Genomic DNA, 8,640 nt, shown 5'->3' with positions numbered 1-8,640 from the left:
CTTTCCTATGCCGTGGATTCTTTAAAAGTTAATTTTTTCATACTTGTGACTTCCTAGTAATATTAAGTGCCTTTGTGGTGCCAAGGAAGTGTTAGTTAACCCTCAAAATAGACAGGAGCTGATCTGATGCAAATCACAATAGGACCTTTATTCTATTTGAGATAGCTCAGGCCCCTCAGCCTACTACCAGCATGCAGGATGGTTTTGGTGGAGATGAGCCCTGGATATCTATCCAATTAAGGCTTTATAGAAAGCAACAGGCAGGAGGTGTGTTTAGCATGGCAAGCATCTAATTGGAACAGTACTATGGCCTTTAACATAATTGTGTGGTGCTGGGAATCAAACCATAAACTTAACTTATGCTTCCCTCTGCATTGGTGGTCCTTAGGCAGGGGGTGGGCTTGTTGAAAATTAACCTGGAAATTCTGGATTGTTGGGGGATTGTTCTGGACTGTTGGGATTATCCTAGAAACTGGAGCTAGGCTCAAGCTTTATTGGGGGTAACTTAGAAACTAATGTTATGTACTGGCCTGTTAGTTGACCTGAATTCAAGTTCTCTAAAATGGAGTCTGAACTTAAAAGATTTGGTCTCTCACTTTTAGGTTGACACTGGTAATGCCTACTGTTTCATGAACATAAAAGCCAATGTTTTGACACCAGAGTTTTGTAAAACACAAAGATCTTCTGTTGAAGAGTGACACAGGCAGCATGTTCAAATGTATGGATGCCATTTGTTGATCTTGGTGCAGTATATAGAAAAAGAGGGGAGAAACTGATGGATGGTTAAGAAGGGGGACCATTCAAAGTTCTTGCACTTAGGCATAGACAGTCATGCCTTGTCCCAGCTTCATGTTTTGCTTTTTTTATACTTTTCACTGAGAAGTATCTTGTTTTATATGAGTGGTAAGTTTGTAACAGCAGAGGGCATCAGTGAGTGAGCAGGTTTCTTCCACACATGCTCAATTAGAGATAGCTCATGGCTTGTTTTTGTTGTTTGTTTTTGTCTTTGTTTTTGTTTTATTTTGTTTTGCTTTGGTTTTGGTTTCTGGTAGAATCTATAGGTAGGCCCTGAAAAACATCTTCAAAGAGCTTGGTGCTTATTTGCTTTATACCTAGTCTCTAGACAATTTAATTTGTAGTACAGTAAGAAAAAAATTATTTGACCTTTTTCCAGCTGGCACAGATCTTCTAAATCTGGGTTTTCCTGAGTAATAAGACGACTGTGTTATGCAAATATGCAATGCCTGGTGTTTCTTAGGGTTGGAACTTGGATAGAGATTTAACCAATTTTGCCAGAGCATAAATCTCCAGGAAAAACCCAGTGGAACTTCCTGGTGATGAACGCACAGAAGTGAGAGAGGGTGGCATGCCTTTATATGAAGCAAAGAGAGCAAGGAGCACTATGCCTGGACCCCTGGCCTTACTGGAATGTCCCTCAAAATCTCATCTGCTAAAGCCTTATTTGCCAGCCTATGGTACTAATGGTAGGCCATTGGAGAGGTGTTGGAATCCTAGCAAACCCTTTCTGTCCCTCCCTCCCTTCCTTCCTTCCTTCCTTCCTTCCGTCATGGCGGCTATGAGGCTGCTTTCTCCCCTTCATTTTCCTACCTTGTTGCTCAATTGCCTTACCACAGGCCCACGACAAGGGGGTCCACTATTCTGGTAGAAACTCCAAAACTGTGAGTCCAAATAAGCTTTTGCCTTTTTAAAGTTGTTTCAAGCATTTTATTACAACAATAGAAAGCTAACACACCATAGCCTGCAAGGCTTAGGCTGCAGAATCCTGAATAGCTGCAAAGATGGAATGGAGAAAGGATAGATACACTACCTGAGATATGGTGGAAGTTTCTTTGAAGTTCATGCCTTACAACCTGAACTCTCACCATGTTTATTATGTACATCCCAGAATGTGGCAGGTGTGTGTGTGTGTGTGTCTTGGGGCATGACTTGGAGAGTAGCATTAGTTAGCCTAGAAGAGGAAGCTGAAGTTGCTAGTCTTTGCACACGCTGTCCAATTGTTTTTAAACACTAATACTTGGACTCCTGAGGAGAACTTTGCCAGCCATCATGATCCTGGTTCACACGGGGAACCACCATTGCCAGTGTCCCATGGGTCAAAGGCTTTGGAGTCCTTGACAGGGTTGTGCCTACTGTCAATAATACACAGGATTTCATAACCAGGACTTGCTCCTCTCCCTGCACATACTCTCCATTTGTGTCTCCTTTATAATGAGGCTTTATTCTCTTAAGTACAGTTTTTCTTTTCAGCCAGTTCTGTGAAGATTTTCTGACTAACTATACCACAGTTAACAATTTATCAGAAGTGAAAGTAATTCCTAGGACATTATCAGTTCAGTCTAAATTGGGAGGAGGCATTGTGTGGAGAACATTGCTCTTAACGAGTAAAAGATATACTAACTGAGCAATGTGGTATAAGAACTAAATTGCAGAATACACAGCTAATATCAGGATAAGAATTTTTGAGTTTTCTGTTCTAATGCTAAATGTTGTCAAGTTATTGGGGAAAGCATGTATCTTTATCTTATGAATATTTGACAGCAAATTGTATTAGTCCTTGATGGACAGAAAACAAAGCTTTACTAAAGACACCTACTTAACTTCATTATTTCTTTTGCCTCAACTAGCAGCCATTATGATATTTAATGATCAGAAGCATTCAAAGTGGCTTTTATGTTCATATCCAGCTCCCCACCCTAGCACATCATGCTCCTCACCCTAGAGTTCCTGTCTAGCCTTCCACTAGGTTTGGAACTCTGGTTACCTCTCTGCATAGAATCGCTATTGTTAGCCTCTCACTGGCTCTAGGCCATTTTGCTGCTCTTTGCCATATGCATATTTGACCCTAACCGTCCCTCAGAGCAGTTACCTGGCAGTATCCCAACTGCCAGTTACTATGTCTGTTTCCACTACTCCTGCCAACCTCCACCAGAGGGTAAAGTTATTCTCCTTGCCATCTCAGTGCCAAGTACTGGGCCTCACATGCTGGGGGGGGGAGGAGGGTGCTGGAACAGAATCAGTGGGTGAAAGCAATTGGGCAGATCTGATGTGTAGGCTTAACTCATTTTGCTCAAGGCTAATATTTGGAACATTCTGTTTCTTCTGGGGAAACCACCTGACTGGGGCTTTTAAAGTAGTAAAAGTCAAATGAAGACTTTCTGCTGATTTAGATATTTAGAGAAGCCTTCCCCCCCCAAAAAAGAAAGAAAGTAATAAAGAAAGAAAGAAAGAAAGAAAGAAAGAAAGAAAGAAAGAAAGAAAGAAAAAGAAAGAAAACACTTTCATAGGTAAAAGTAAAACAGTCATCTGGGAAGAATGAAGAGCTGAAAGTAGAAAGAAAAAAAAACAGGTCCTTTTTGAGAGCAGTGGGGTTGACGAAAGAGATATGGTGGTCAGGCCAAGCAGTCCATATTTCTCCTATACTGCATTGGGTTGGAAGTCAAATAGCAAGGAGTGATATGAGCAGAACTTTCAGGGAACCATGTTTTCTCCAAGATCTGGAGAGAAGGCCCAAAGCACCCATGTTACCCAGCTTTGCTCTGGCCTCAGAAGATGGTAGACGTAAGAAAGAGTAAGGAATGAGTACGGGTCAGGACTGGGGACTGCCCGGAAGAGTGACATATTTTTTATCTGTAGCTTGTATACACCAAAGAATTATGGGTAGAAAAATTACTTTCAGTGATTTCAGTTTAAATATGTTGTCTGGTTTAAATATTCAACATTGTAAGTAGGCACAGGTGGAAAGAAGCTAAAACACAAAGCAGCAAACAACAACACAAATACAAATTACCTAAAAAAAGTCTGATGGAAGACATGAACAATTTTCTTCCTTCAGAGGTGGGAAGTTGTATAATCTCCCTGAGAGAACATGAAAGAGAATGTGATAAATGGAGTGATATTCTATTTCTGCTGCTCCTAACACTCATTAGTGTAAGATGCAAACTACTGGCAGACTCAGTTACAGATTCAGTTCCATCCCAGCCTATAGGCTACAGGTGTGCATCTATAAACTAACAATCTGAGTCTACAAATATTTTAAATGTGCCAAGAATATCAAGATATCCCCAGTGGGCGAAGGAGCTTGTTAAAAGACAGTCCCCTGGTATATAAGTATTACCACAGGAAGAAGACAGTCTTAAAAATTAGTGAAAAAATAGACTTTTCTATAAGAGATGCTGAGAGAACATATAAAAAACACTGGAACTACTTTAGTTCATCACAAATACCTATATGGGAAGTTCAAATTATGACATTTATAAAATAAAATATCAAACACAATATAAACAAAATTATTTATAAATATTACAAAATAAAATATAGCATATTCAACATAATAGTTAAGGCATATTTGAAAATTCCTACATAGTGATAAAAAATAATAGAAAATTTTCAAAACATGAGATTAAAATCCTTACATATGCATTTAATGGAAGCAAAACATTCATATGTACATATACATATACACATATATGAGAACTCACGGCATTTAGTCATTAGAGAAATACAATTTAAGTGTTTAAAATGCTATATTATTACATGGTCACTAAATTAGCAAAAGGCATTAAAAGCAGAGCAAAGAAACATCACTGGAGCTCTACTGGGAATATATTGGCACCTATTGATATGCACTGTAGTTGTCATAACAGCCCCAAACCACTCACAACAACGATCAATACTATAATAAGAACATAAATTGTATGGTTATGGAACATTAGATAAGTACTTAAAGATGCAATATTGCATAAGTAAAACTAGCAGACATAAAAGTAAAATAAGCCCGAGACAGGCAATTTGATAGAGAAAAGATACATAGAAAAGAGTACAAGTAGTATGGATACATTTACACACAAGCCTTAGACTGGGAGAAAGTTATGTTTACAGTCCATGTGCGAGTGGTAAAACTATGTTGGAAATCAAGGCATTTGTCATCTAGAAACTCAGATTAGAACTTAGTTGGAGAGAAGGTAAAGGGATAAGGTTTAGGGGTGCAGATATGTGGTCTGGTGGTAGCTTTATAAAAGTTCATTATTCTTCTTAAGCTACATTTATAGTTATTTTGAATTTTTTATGTGAAACAGCCCAGTGAAGGGGAAAATATTTTACAAGTGCACTGCAGAAAAATTAAACTAAAATACTCAGAAATGTCTTCCCTTTAGAATCTAGGCTAAATTTTAAGCTGATATCTTTGGTTTGGGGAGAGGTAATTTAGTAATATTAATAGCAAGAATAGTTCCAAAAATAGCATAAAAGTTGCAATCTGTCAAGTCCCTGTTACACATCAATCACTTTCACTTCATTTCCCACTCCTCATCTCTCTGAGGTAAATATTATTACTGTCATTTAACAGATGAGAAGAACCAAGGCTTAGTATGACCACACAGCCACTCTGAATTTACACTACTGTGAATCTCAGCTTCAAACCTCAGATTATTCTATATAATGCCCAGGAGTTCCCACTACCCTAGCTGCTTTATTGTGACACCTATTGTTTTATTTAAATGGAGTTTAATTCAAATTAAAAAAAAGAAAACAAATGCTTATAGACCAGTGGATAACTTCAGAAAAGCATAGGTAATATGTGTTGCAACAATCTTGTCTGACATTTTTCTACTTTTCTCTCTATGTTATCTTTTATGTAATATTTATTTACAGCATATAATTTTAAACCATAAAAATTGGGAACATACCTAGGCATAGTGGTACACCTTTAATCCCACACTTAGGAGGCAGAAGTACATGAATCTCTGTGAGTCTGAGGCCATCCTGGTCTACATAGTGAGTTTCAGGACAACCAGAGCTACATGGTAAGACCTGTCTCAAACAAACAAGCAACCAAACAAATAAATTTGGAAGCTACTAAAAATGCTGTTCTGGAATCTTTCATTTTTTCTCAACTTGATCATTACATGTGTTTTTATGTTGTTAAATAGGAGGATGAAATGGTATTTCTCATGAAGATACTATTCTATTTATGACAGTCATACTTATATTTTATTTTAATGTTTATTTGCAATGTGCTATTATCATCATTATTGGCAGTGTTGGAGATTGAATACAAGGGGTAGATACTCTTACCAGTGAGCTACATCTTCACAGCCTAATTAATATTTAAACATGAAAATAATGCCACTATGATACCTTCAAGAATAATTTCAAAGGTTAAGAGCACTGAACTCTTCTAGAGTTCCTGGATTCAATTCTCAGCAAGCACATGGTGGCCACAACCTTTTGTAATGGAATATGATTCCCTCTTCTGATGTGCATGAAGACATTGTATGCATAAAACATATGAATATACTTACTCATAAACGTAAGTAAATCTTTTTAAAAGTTCATTGATATGGTTTAAAGGTGTGCTCAAAGTACTTTTCATAATGATTAGCTTCATTTTCTACCACATGTGTGAGAGTAGCAGCATCTACCCTACCTAGCTCAGCTTTCTGGGAACTGTATTGGTAGTGCCTGCCAATCCTCTTATTGGCTACAAGGAGTCTTCAGAGCACTGAAGACCTCACAACCAAACTCTTCAATACTTTTGAACATAAAGAATAAACACTAGCAACTTCCTCTGAACTATTCTGAGGTTGCCCAGTTTATATTCTGCCTAACATTCTTTTATCTTTCACAGTAAATAATATACCACTGTAGTAGGTGAGGTTTCCCCAGGTCTCCCCATCAGCCATTATCGTCCCCCTTAGTATAGTGGGGTTTTTTTTTGTTGTTGTTGTGGAAAATTTCTCTCCTGAGTCTTGCCCTCTGGCTCAGCAGCTTTGGTGAGAGAGCATGGCTTGAGGTTTGACTTCTGTAATTTCATGCCTCATCGCTATCATAAGCTGCTCCTGGCTCCTTAAATCCTCTTCCAATTTAGAAAGTAGAAGATGATTTCTAAGCATGTCAGTATAAATATACTGTTCTTCTAGTTCCTACATCTAGAAAATGATGATTCATGCCATGGGATGGGGGGTTTTATAAGGGGACAGCATGCTCCTAGATGTCCTCCATATGTTTAAAGTGGATAGTCCAAGCAATAGTGTGAATTGTACCCTGTAGCAAACATCTTACTTTCTTCTTTTCTACTTAGGCTGAAAGAACCAACAAGGGAAATACATATGGAAGACGTAGAAAGAGGCAGAATCATATAGTGTGGTGGTGGAATTATAAATATGTGTGAATTAGCACACAGTATAAGACACATTTTTATTGTCATGACAAGAAGCAATGACACCTTAGTAGCAAGAAGCATCCCTGTGCCCAGTTCTTGAATTTTAAGAGGTATCTCTGTGGCCTGGTTTTGATTTTTAAAGTATCTTTTTTCTTTAAAAAATTACCAGTGTTCTTTGAAGAAATGGAAAATTTCAGAAATAGAGTGAACATATAGAGGAAGTAAAGAGTAATCAAAAATAGTATTGGCGCATCAAAAGTAACACAACAGCAACACAGATGCTCTCTTTGAACAAATATGCAACGATTAGTTTCAAAATGAAAATGATAGGGATTTTTGGTTTGGTTTGGTTTGGTTTTGGAGTTATTTCATACCTTCACTTCAAAGAGGGAGATGCAGATTCAGGAAGGCAGCATTGTGATTTAGAAGAATGCCAGTTAACAAATGTCAAAGAAATGGTAGGCTCAGAAACTCACTGTTCCATCACCACCAAGGCAATCCATCCAATCAAAAATAGATACTAATCTTGGCAGTGAATTGCTGGAACACAGGATATTCACAGAGTCCCATAATTTATGTATCATTTGAAAGAGGGAAAGATAACCTTACATTATGGCCACCACCATAATCAGCACATCAAACTTACTTTTACTAACTAACAATGGCACAGGTTGGTATTGGGTACCACCCACCGGGATACCCTGAGAAAAAGAGAATCTTTCTCTGTTGTTTTCTTGCCACAAATCTAACTTGCTTCCCCATATAAATACACAATTGGGAAATTCAAACTGTGATAATTTATGAAGCTATATTTGTCTGGAGTTCTCAAAAAGAACAATTTCATGTAAAATAAAAGGAACAGAGAATGGAGTGATTGCTTCCTAAGTAGAGAAAGGAGGATTAAAAAGAACAACTTCACAACAAATGCACTATGGGATTTGACTGGACCCCCTTATGTGAGAAATGTCTTTCTTCTGAGGAGACATGCTCATGCATGTAGAGATGAACTTTCATGAAAACTGCAGCTTCTAGAAGGAAGACAGAAACAACAAATGTGGGAAACACTTTTGGTTATGATAAGAAAATCATATATAGCTATTTACTGTAATTTTCTTGTAAGGTTTCTGTAACTTGAACTTAAGATGTTTTAAATTTATCTATTTTTACTGTTCTGGAGACCAAACCCAAGACCTCATGCATCTTAGACAAACACTTTCCAACTGAACTACATCCTTAGCCTCCTAGTTTGTTTTTAAAAGGTTAGGAAGCAAGGGAATCCAACAAAATGGTATAAAAGTCATATATGACTTTGGAAACTCATTTGCCAACTTATTTATAATCAATATTGCACAATGTACTTTGTTTCTAGTGAAATATATGATATTTCTTAAAGAACATATCAACTCAGTGATAGGTATTTGCATCTAACAATAAATAAAATGACATATAATTAAAAGAAC

The sequence above is a fragment of the Micromys minutus genome (assembly GCF_963924665.1).
Source record: "Micromys minutus genome assembly, chromosome: 6".
NCBI classification, from domain to species: Eukaryota; Metazoa; Chordata; class Mammalia; order Rodentia; family Muridae; genus Micromys; species Micromys minutus.
Note: the sequence above shows the minus strand (reverse complement) of the source record.